The sequence below is a fragment of the Dreissena polymorpha genome, chromosome 2 (assembly GCF_020536995.1).
Source record: "Dreissena polymorpha isolate Duluth1 chromosome 2, UMN_Dpol_1.0, whole genome shotgun sequence".
NCBI classification, from domain to species: Eukaryota; Metazoa; Mollusca; class Bivalvia; order Myida; family Dreissenidae; genus Dreissena; species Dreissena polymorpha.
In genome coordinates this window covers 44,446,734-44,458,736 of record NC_068356.1, presented here as the reverse complement: position 1 = coordinate 44,458,736, position 12,003 = coordinate 44,446,734, and the positions used below count along the sequence as shown (strand labels likewise).

At 34.8% G+C, this 12,003-nt stretch overlaps 1 long non-coding RNA gene across 1 annotated transcript in view; it reads right to left on the bottom strand.

Moving 5' to 3' along the window:
* The window catches only part of LOC127866862 (uncharacterized), a 60,370-nt gene that overhangs the window by 35,734 nt on the left and 12,633 nt on the right, over positions 1-12,003 (bottom strand). Inside the window, exon 2 of the long non-coding RNA XR_008043143.1 lies at positions 9,941-10,131. This is a non-coding gene — a long non-coding RNA (uncharacterized LOC127866862). The remainder of the gene's footprint in view (positions 1-9,940; positions 10,132-12,003) is intronic.

The following is a 12,003-nucleotide window of genomic DNA, read 5'->3' as shown; positions in this document are numbered from 1 at the left end:
AATCACGGTTAAAATTAAATCGTAAAATCAACTGATTCTGGAAAAAAAGGAATGCGTACATAAAATGTTTAAATGTCATATTATGGAGTCAGTACTTAGTATACCCACACAAACGAAGTTTAGGGTGCTATATTGGATAGAACTTCATATGCAGCATGTGTTGTGTTTATATTAAAAAAAAGACGGATATGCATAATTTTTACACCACTATCGTGTGATTAAATCAACCCCGCCCGTTCTTTTATTGCTATTTTCGTTTATTGGCATTGAGCCAAAAAGTTCCAATAGAATTTCGAACCTGCATCGCTGCTGATATTAATCTCTGAGAGGCAGTTTAAGCAGAGTGATTATTCATGACATGCTATCTAATATAAAAGAAAATAGCCATAGTACCTTCATTTGGACATAAAGATAAATGCTTTAGATCAACCGCTTAGAACGTAATTTAAAATATATGGTCATATAGATTTTACTCATTAGACATATCCAATTTGTTTAACATTTATCTTTCACATTTATACCAAATCATAATCATATTTCAAAGGGATAAGAACATGCTTCGGTTATTCGTTTTTTATTTGCGTACTAAGTACATACATTTTTATTTATTGCCTGCTTACTTTAACAGTATTCCACAGCGAATTCTGCATTTTTGATTCAAAAAATACGAGTGTGTTATATCTGGAAAAAAGTGTCTAGATGTCAGGAAACGAAGTGCCATTGTTTTTTAGATGATCGGTAAACGAAGTGCAGATGGAAAATGTGCATGCGACTCTTAAAACATTTGAATTTTCTCAAATACATTAGTAAACTAAAATGTAACATGTTGTAACATTACTGGATATATTGATCTTTTATTTCGAATAGTAAGCACGTTCTTGATTTATTTCCAAGTATGTTTATTTTGTTTAAATATGTACTGATCATTCAATTCATGCTGATTATCGATGAAATTTTATCGTTTTTTTTAAATAATTCACCGTTTTTCCGCGAATTTCTTTCTTCGCAATACGAAGTGCTATACCATTAATCACCCAAACAATGTTCTGTGTCTAAAACCCAAATAAACAGAACATAAATACAAGAAAGCTGAAGAACTCACCTCTCGCGCGTGGCGTTTGTTGTTCTCTGTAAGTGAAGTGCCATCCGTAAACGAAGTATTCGCATACCCGGCGTGAGGTGGCCATGTTTTTCAACCAACTGCCATCATTTTCGAACTCGTCCAAGATATTATTGGGATGAATCTTCTGACCTAGTTTTATGAGGATCAGACAATAAATGTGGCCTCTAGACTGATAACAAGATTTTGTGCTCAGGTGAGCTGTAAAAAACAATAATAAAATTAAAGAAACAAAAGTTTACCCTCAACTGGGCTCTAACCACTGCCCCTGGAATAAAAATCGTTTAGACCACTCGGCCATCCTTGCTCATATTACAATGAGAGATGTATTTTATACTTTACATGTATCAGCAATCATCGTAGTAATTGAAACATGATAACGAATACAACAGAACACTCCAAATTATCAAATTGTTTAATTTTGTTTATTTTCCAAAATGTGAAAGGTCCTTTCAATATGTCGTCAGACTTCAGAGCTCCAGATAAGGGTCGTATTTTCGTAATTACGAATTATTTTCAAGTTCATTACGTATTTATTTTAAAATCTTGTCGTACCATTAAGAATTACAAAATCAAGTTACGAATATTATTTTTACATCGGTTCGTATCGATTTTTATTGAGTTCTTTTCGCGTATTAAAGATCTTTGCGGTGCTTATATAGAATGGTTATCGGGTTTGTTTAACAATGCGCATTTTTTCCAATAAAAGCGGCGTATGCAGTCTATCTGTCAAAAAACAATGGCGGCGCCCAAAGAGCGTCCTAAAAAACTGCAAAGCGTCCAAAAACACGCTTTTAACATATTGTACGCAAAGTGAGTCGAAGTTAAATGTTTAGAAAGACATTATAGAAAAGATCTTATACGATGTTGTATGTTCAGTTGCCGACAAAGTCGGAAAAGCTAAACAAAAACGCGACACGACGGGTCAAAACTTAAACACACAAAAAAACATTGAACGAGTGGAAGAGACAAGTCCCGTGGCTAATCGTTGAAAAGATTGAATGGGAAACCCGTTTTAATTGTAAAATATGTAAAAATTCATCTAAGGCATGGAATCTAAGCACGGTTTGGGCATATGAAGGTATTTGAAAAATAAAATTGTATAATACTGAAAAGACACTGTTGAACTCGTATAAATAAAGTTGCTAATATGTTTATTTTGATTTTTTTTTTGCATGAAAATAACCATTATTATTTATTTTTAGGTCATTAAGAAAAAATAAGAATTATTTTCCAAAACTTAGTAGTAACAAAAAAAATAAAATTTCAGAGTTAAGAATTCTTTTTGAAAATCTGGTAGTAATTTAAGAATTTCACAAAACCTTATCTGGAGCTCTGGACTTGCAAATTGAATGAGTTCAATACACTGTCAGATCTTACATCATGAATAACTTCCAGGTTTTGTGGTTGCCCGTAAGCCTGGGGCCAGTAGATTTAAGCCCAGGCAGGAAACTCAATTTCAAAAGTTGGTTACAGTTGGTCTAAAAAGCAGGGCAACTTAAGCTTTTTCAAAGCTTGAACAACTCAATCCAATTAAACATAGAATACAGGGCCCTCAATCTATCAAATCTGCCGCCGAATTTCGGCGGCAGTCCCCCACCTGAAAAGTATACTTTTTTCCCCTTTTGGGGGGAAAATTTCCCCCTTAAAAAAAAAATAAATTTTTTTTTTTGTTTTTTTTTTTTTTAATAGAAAGATGTGTCTCATGATTATTATATCTTAATTCTATTTGAATTTAATGTTTTCAAACATACTAAATTATGAAAAATGCAATGAATATAGTGCAAACATGTACAAATGAAATAATGGGAGAATGTAAAAAATTCCCCCAAAAAGGGAAACGCTGCGAAAATTACTCCTCCTAAGGGCTGCGGACCCCTTCCCCCAAAGTAGTGTGAGGGCCCTGGAATACAAATTGGCGACTGTGGATCAATTAGGCCAAAGAAAAGATTCAATTCCGGCTAACAACAAGACGTGATGCATTGTTATGTCTGTCTGTCATGTTGGCAAAATTGTTGCTCAATAATTTAAAGAAAATAGATACACATAACACAACATGTACATGATTCTAGGCTTGTTATTCTTTGCCATGGCAACCCAAATTTTAAAGATGGTTGCCAGTGCAGCAACCAATTGCGAAAAAAAGAGACATTGTTGTTATTTTGTCTAAGTTATCTCTATAACATAAATATGAGGATAAACAGTGCACACTCGTAGATCATCTTGACCTGTGCTTAAAGACACACTCTTTATAAATTTGAATGGTTGTGTTCATTTCAAACTTGCGATATAAAAAGCTATAACATCATTTTGAAAACTGAGTTGCGTCTAAGATTATGCAATAGCAAACAACTTCAGTGCCTTTTAGCGCTTTGATTTAATCATAGTACTTTGGCATGCAATTAACTCATGCTTCCGTGAAGAATTGCAAGCCATTGCTGATATGAGCTTTCTTGACTCTTTTGGGCACACTACATACAATTTCATAAGGCAGCTAGGTACATATCATATTCTCAGCTGCCGTAAGAAAATGTGCGTATACACATTTTACGAAATCGGAAGCACTCCCCTATCCATACTGTAAAGCAAGCATTTTGTGCCCTAGTTAGCTCAAAACCAGGCCTTTAATTCATTATACCGTAATTGTACGCATATAATATTCACCTTTTCCTCCGATTTTATTCATCAGGACTTGAGGGTGTGCATATTATACTCAAGTACAAAGGCTGAACGGAAGTGAAAAGATCACCTGGAAAAATCTTTGACATTGATTCTCAACCAAAATACAATAATTATTGCATGCACATGAATTTCACAAACTGGATACATTACCCGATAATCCTGTATAATAATAAAATCCAGCACTTCAATATTTAAATGCAAATTCAGACTGATAATGACCTAAAATGTGTTTAAAGAATTAAATAAGCACAATGATGTCTCATTTTGGAAGGTGTTGTTCTATGGAGGCTATTCGTTGCCAAAAATCCAGCCTTGTCAACATGACAATTTATACTTAGATCACACTGAATAGATTTGTTTAAACAGTCTTCGAAATTAGCACACGCCCGATCGCCCGTGGCGAGTAAAATTACTGCCAGGCACATACAAAAATTCACGTTTGTGGCCCGCCGGGCATGTAAATTATTGAAGCCAATTGACAGTTTATAAAAAAAATCGTAAGCGGTTCTTGATATTTGCAGATAATTTTTTCAATTTTGCTAACAAACACCTTGCCGTAAGTTGTAAAACAATGAAATTCCATTGGTTTAACAACATGCACCTGCTTGCACACGTCATCGTTATTGTTTTTGACCGATGCAGTTCGGTCACATTCGGTTCTTATCGACGGTTTCTCTAGACATTAATCGAGAAGATGCTTTTTGAATCGATCATTTCAATCAAGTAATACGCTTACGTTTTTGTCAATGTAAACAAATGTCATTGTCGACATAGAGGCTAAACAGTATCTTAGGTATGTTGATGGGGCTAAGCCCGATAAAGCACTTATAAAATAGAAAATTGACAATGATTTAGAGAAAAAGGAAGCCAAGAAATGGTACGAGGACACCAGAGAACGCTCTTTTCAAGAGCACTGGTGTAACGATCGACCGTCTTAATTCTAGTGACTGATTAGATGTAATTGTATTCACTACTATTGAAAACAATGTTCTGCTTTACTATGTGTAGCATGTAAGTGTTAAAATGTTGTGATTTGTTATAATTTTGGTTAAAAAAGTTTGGGCATGTAAAAAATATGTTGGGCATGTAAAAATTCTTAAGTAACTGGCCCGACTGGCATGTAACTTTTCAAAGCTAATTTCGAAGACTGTTTAAATATAAAATATTGCTTGTAATCGGTCTTTTGATTGTCTCAGTTTTACAAGTTCAATGTCCACTTTTAACTTTGAAGTGAACATGTTTCAAATTAGTTTAACTGCAATTTGCTTTTGTAATTTCAAAACTAAATTCGCAACATGTATCAAATGTACGTACACGGCACGCTTTACACAGTACACCTTACCATTGATGAAATGAAACTGCATCAGCTATCACCCTCAGGTTGACAACTTCACAAAGGCGATTAACATTAATAGACGATTTTGCAACTTCCATATATGGCAATTTTTACAGAAATAGCCGAGGATAAAGAGGAGGAGCCAACATTCATGAGTGAAAGTAAGGAAGGTAACTCTGAATTATTGATGGTGCACGGCAATAACTATAGTGGTTGCACAGTAATGTGACAAAAACCAGGTATATTTTTATTTATCAGATTAGGGGAAGCGGGTAAAACGCTATACATATGCATGCTCAGCGACTTTTGTTGTTATCTCCCGTATCTTGAATAAAAGTTTGAAATCGAAAGTACGGTGTTTATTATTAGACCCAACATTGCATTGTCCCTGTCTGATTAGCTTGTGTGGACTACACAGGCTAATCTGGGACGACACTTTAGGCACAAACATTATGCCCAGTTTTCTCAGAACGTGACTCAATAATTCACTCGTATTCACTCTAGAGATAATAAAATTGTTGTAATTGAGTGAATTGTTTACTTCATACATACCCCAGCAGGTCATTTGTTACAAGGGTTTGCAGAATTAGCAGGCATTGACTGACATGAATCAGTTTAAATGGGCTTAGTGAAGAATAAACTACATTTGAAGCATTCAGACGAGCTTTAGTGGAACCTCCTGTTCTTGTTCTCACCCTCGCCCCCTCCCAAACAAGAAACCGTCAGAGACGGGTGATGCTCCCCAAAGTGTTTTTTTGACACAATATTGCACTATATATTCAGATAAAAGGAAACGTCTTGAGGAGCATAACTTTGGACAAAATAATACAATGGATGGTTTAGCAACTTAAAAATTTCAAAGGGCCATAACTCTCTAAATAAATCATCTAACAAGAACCCACAAATAACATGCGCATCTCCTCAAGGTACTGTAAAACCATTAAATTTCGTGTGGTACGAATTTTCGTGGGTTTCGTTAGTCCGCTGAACCACAAATTCAAGTACCAACGATTATTTATACTTTTTTAATCCGAAAACATTTTGAAAGAGACATTATTGATTGAGATATGCTAGTTAATACAATATGTTGTTTTCTTGATAAGTGTTTGGGTAATAATACTTTTTTAATCAAGCACGGTATTTAAACTGTACATTAACTATTGTTCTCTTTTACGTGACGTCGTCAAATTAACAGTTTGCAGATTTATCACGTATGAATTAGTGCCAATTACAGTTATAAGACACATAACGGTTTACACACGTGAATTTTGAGGACCTTATTACTCATTTGTTACAACAAGGGGACCAACTGCGCTGAAAAGTGCAAATATTGTCAAAACAACATTGATGACAATTAGCGAGCGGGGACACAAGTGCGCCACTTTATCGATCTTTTCGGCAATTATCAGTTATACTTTCATGCTTCAGTGCACATTAACCTCAAGTCTTGCTGTCAACACAGATTAGCTGATTATGCTTCGTTATTACTCTGGTTGTTTTAGTAAAAGTTTAATTATTATGACGGTCAGTCTTCCCCGAACATTTGAAATTTACTTAATTACGTATAAACGAATTAGTAGTTTTTTAATTTGCAATCCACGAAATTACGTGTCAACGAATTAGTTGTTTTTTATTAAACCACGAAATTTTATACCGACGAATTTCTATACGTTTACAGTAGTTAAGCTTCCCATAAAGCTTCACTGAATTCCAGTCAGTAGTTAGGGAGAAATAGCCCGGACTAGAATTGCACTATATGTACAGTTTATAGAAAATTTCAAAGGGCCATAACTCTTTGAAAAATCATCCGACCATAACCGGCTGAAAATATGCACATCTCCTGTTGGTAGTGAAGCTTCCCATAAAGTTTAATTGAATTCCCGTAATAAGTTGCTGAGAAATAGCCCGGACAAGAATTGCACTATTATGTACAATGGAAAATTTTAAAGGGCCATAACTCTGTGAAAAATAATCCTGACGAGAACCAGCTGATAATATGCACATCTCCTCTTGGTGGTGAAGCTTCCCATAAAGTTTCATTGAGTTCCAGTCATTAGTTGCTGAGAAATAGCTCGGACAAGAATTGCACTATATGCAGAGCACCAGATAAGGTTTTGTGAAATTCTTAAATTACTACCAGATTTTCAAAAAGAATTCTTAACTCTGAAATTTTGTTCTTAGCGTTACTACTAAGTTTTAGAAAATAATTCTAATTATTTATAAATGACCCAAAAATAAATAATAATGGTTATTTTCATGCAAAAAAAATCAAAATAAACATACTAGCAACTTTATTTATACAAGTTCAACAGTGTCTTTTCAGCATTATACAATTTTATTTCTCAAATACCTTCATATGCCCAAACTGTGCTTAGATTGCATGCCTTAGATGAATTTTTACATATTTCACAATTTAAACAGGTCTCCCCTTCAATCCTTTCAACGATTAGCTACGGGACTTGTCCCTTCCACTAGCTCAATGTTTTTTTGTGATTAAGTTTGGACCCGTCGTGTCGCGTTTTTGTTTAGCTTTTCCGACCGTGTCGGAAACTGAACATACAACATTGTATGATATCTTTTCTATAATGTCTTTCTAAATATTTAACTTCGGCTCACTTTGCGTACAATATGTTAAAAGCGTGTTTTTGGGCGCTTAGCAGTTTTTTAGGACGCTCTCTGGGCGCCGCCATTGTTTTTTGACAGATAGACTGTATACACCGCTTTTATTGGAAAAAATGCGCTTTGTTAAACAAACCCGATAACCATTCTATATAAGCACCGCAAAGATCTTTAATACGCGAAAAGAACTCAATAAAAAATCGATAAGAACCGATGTAAAAATAACATTTGTAACTTGATTTTGTAATTCTTAATGGTACGACAAGATTTTATAAATAAATAGTAACGGACTTGAAAATAATTCGTAATTACGAAAATACGACCCTTATCTGGAGCTCTGACTATATGTACAATGGACAATTTCAAAGGGCCATAACTCTGTGAAAAAATCATTGAACGAGAACCGGCTGATAATGTGCACATCTCCTCTTGGTAGTGAAGCTTCCCATAAAGTTTAATTGAATTCCAGTCATTAGTTGCTGAGAAATAGCCCGGACAAGAATCAACTATGTGTACAATGGTCAATTTCAAAGGGCCATAACTCTGTGAAAAATCATCCGACCAGAACCCGCTGATAATTTGCACATCTCCTCTTGGTAGTCAAGCTTCCCATAATGTTTCATTGCATTCCGGTCATTAGTTCCTGAGAAATAGCCTGGACAAAAATTGTGCACAGACGGACACAAGGACGGACAGACGAAGCAGCGACAATATGCTCCCCCCAAAATAAATTTTGGGGGAGCATAAAAAAACAACCCTGTTAAACATCTTTCAAACTCTTTGGCACTGGTCAGACTGAGACTCAGGGTGTACTATATCCATTTTTACATTCCTCATAAAGTTTAGAAGGGTAAAACATAGTTTATACAAGGAGATACCAATTCACACACATCAGTGTATTAATATTACAGAACTTCACTTGTTGTTATCAATATTGCCTTGAGCTAAGCGAAAAGACTTTTCAAACACAAAAGTGCGAACAAACTTACAATATTATTTAAGGGCTCAATACAGGAAACAACACATGTCAATCTAGGAGAACCGACACCAGTCTGAACATATTGGTATTAAATGATATATGTACTTATTTACTTATTTATTTATTCGTCATCTATTTTACTTGTATTGTTATCCACTACCTACGCTACTTGTATTATTATTCATTATCTACACTACTTGTATCATAATTAATTTGCTAAACCACTCGCAGTAATTTCTATCTACTCTACTGAACATCTGGAGACATTTATCTATTGAATGTTATTGATTTTGAACCCCGAGTAAGGAAAGTAACTGCTACACTACGCCCAACAAAACACCACAAAAACTAAACATATTGGCAAAGGCAACTTTAACAGTAGTAAATGGAAATGAAATAAAGAATGAACCAGAACAACAAAAACTTATGGCAAAGTCCACATATGTTAGCAAACAATACATCTAGATACATATAGACCCAAACTATTGAGCCAACTTATATCAACTTTTAAAATAAGATATAAGGTATAAAAAAATAATATTATCTAAGGGCTAAATTTATCCGATAATTAATACCCTGATGTTGATCCGCAACATGACTAATTGATTGAGTGAGTGACTTTGTGATTGAGTGACTTCAGGTGAGTGAGTGAGGGAGTGAAGGAGCGACTGACTAAATGAGTGAGTGACAGACTGAATGAATGAGTGAATGAGTAAGTTACTTAAACGTGCAGTATAAGCACGTGCTGATAGCCACGTGCAGTCCTTTGATTTGTTTGTATTATTGGGAATGCATTGATATGCATCTATTTAAAATGTACTCTTTACTATTAAAGTGATATTATGGGCATCTAACAGATTATAGGTGTCTATCGCAACCGTTATTTACTGTTAATGCAGCATCAACATACTAAAACAGTATACCGGAAAGAGAAAAATAATGCATGTGAATATCAACCGTACTTTCGTGTGACAACTGACGACAGAAATGATTCGATGTACGATGTGAATCTAAATTTAGTTTTAGTGCAGATTCATTCATACGACGCAATGACACTATTTTGTATTACGGATCATTTCTGCTTAGAGGACTGGGTGAGTCACATAAAATATCGAATATAATATATATTTTTTATAAACAACTGGTAGCAAGATGAGTTGCAGATACATGGTCAGTTACCACATTTTAACTATTTTTTTTTTACCTGTTAATTCCTTTCACTGCTCAATTCAACAATGAACAAGAGATGTGTTTGTCAGAAACATAATGCCCCTTTCTGCGACCGTTTGAAGAAATACATTTGACCTTTGACCTTGAAGGATGACCTTGACCTTTCATCACTCAAAATGTGCAGCTCCATGAGATACACATGCATGCCAAACATCAAGTTGATATCTGAAGTGACATAGAAGTTATGAGCATTTTTCGAAAACCTAAATGAGAAACATAAATGCAAAGTGTGACGGAAAGACAGACAGACGGACAGAACCTCCGACAGACCGATCACTACATGCCCTCCTTCGGGGGCATAATAAAAATGCCCATAATATTACTTTAACTAACAGCATTATAATGAACGTATTGCAAGCATAATTTATAAGCACATGCTGATAGCCACGTGCAGTATAATTCTTTAAGGGGTCAAGATATTGCAAAACTAGCACTGGATTCGGTTTCAGGGAGACAAAATCACATAGACTGGACTACATTTTTGTTTTATTTCACTGAAATTTAAGGTATACTGGATTTTGAGCTTCTGTTCAAAGTCTGCTGCATTCTTATCGAATTTTACCATTTAAAGTTTAAACTCAGTAATTCTTTAACGGGTCAAGATATCAGAAAATTAACACCAGATTCGGATTCAGCGAGCCAAATTCATATAGATTTCACTTTCTTATTGTTTGATTTCGATGGAGCCCTTCTGGGAGAAAATTTCCCCTAAAATAAAAAATAAAATTTTTTTGTTTTAATAAGATGTGTCTCATGATTACTATATCTAAATTCTATTTTAATTTAATCTTGTCAAACATACTTAATAATGAAAAAAGAAATGAATATAATGCAAACATGCTCAAATGTAATAATAAGAGAGTAAGTAAAAAAATCCCCCCAAAAGCGAAACGCCGTGAAAATCCCCCCTCATGAGGGTAGCGACCCGCTTCCCCTAAAATGGATTGAGGGCCCTGCATGACTTCATTTTAGAATGTTTCTTTGTGCATGTGGTAGGGAAAACATTGATGTTTAACAGAAATTCACTCTTTTGCTTGAAGGTTGGAGAATACATGAGACTTTGACAGAAGGCGGGAAACCCTCATCCACTCGTACAAAGCCGCAGTGATTTTTTTTGCTTTTTTTTGTTACAGCCTGTGCCATTCGGATTGGGAAAATTAGCGCGATAAACCATGAAATTGGGAAACATTAAGCATTATAAATATGATTATAAGTACAGAATTAAAATTGTTAAGTGCATATTTGACAGCATTTTTACATTATTAAGTGCTGCTTTAAAGGGGCCTTTTCACAGATTTTGGCATTTTTTAACTTATTCATTAAATGCTTTATATCGATAAATGTAAACATTGGATCGTAAAAGCTCCAGTAAAAAATCAAGAATAAAATTAAAAAAAGGAAAAGAACAATGCCCGGACAAGGTTTCTAACCAGTGATCCCTGGAGTCCTGCCAGAGTCCTGAAGTAAAAACGCTTTAGCCTACTGAGCTATTCCGCCGAGTATATATTTTTGAAGTATTTTATACATTATATAAGCAATCTTCGTAGTTTCACAAAAGTTAACGACAAAAACAGAACTCTCCAAATTATTCAATCGTTTCGCGTTGCAACGCTTTATAATTTTTAGGTTTTAAAATCGTCAAAAGATGCATATAATGGCTATATAAGACCATGGTAAATGTTCAGTATTACTGTTTCCTCACAAATATCATAAATAAAACGAAAATTTGCGAATCTGAAACAACTTTTTTCAATTTTGTCAATTTACCAAAGTGTGAAAAGATCCCTTTAATGTCTTCTTACAATTAAGACAGCATATAGTTAATATCCTTCCACATGCATATTAAATTGCAATAATCTATAGATTCTTAAATACACCATCTACACTAAGCGACCCGTGATTTTTGCCGCAATTCTAGCATCACCGCAATCGATGCAACGTGACAAATCGCGGTGTTACCGAGCGACAAGAAAATTTGGGTGATGTCTCGGTGACCGTCGCACGATGTATCTCGCTGTTGCGCAATCAGCGCGAATC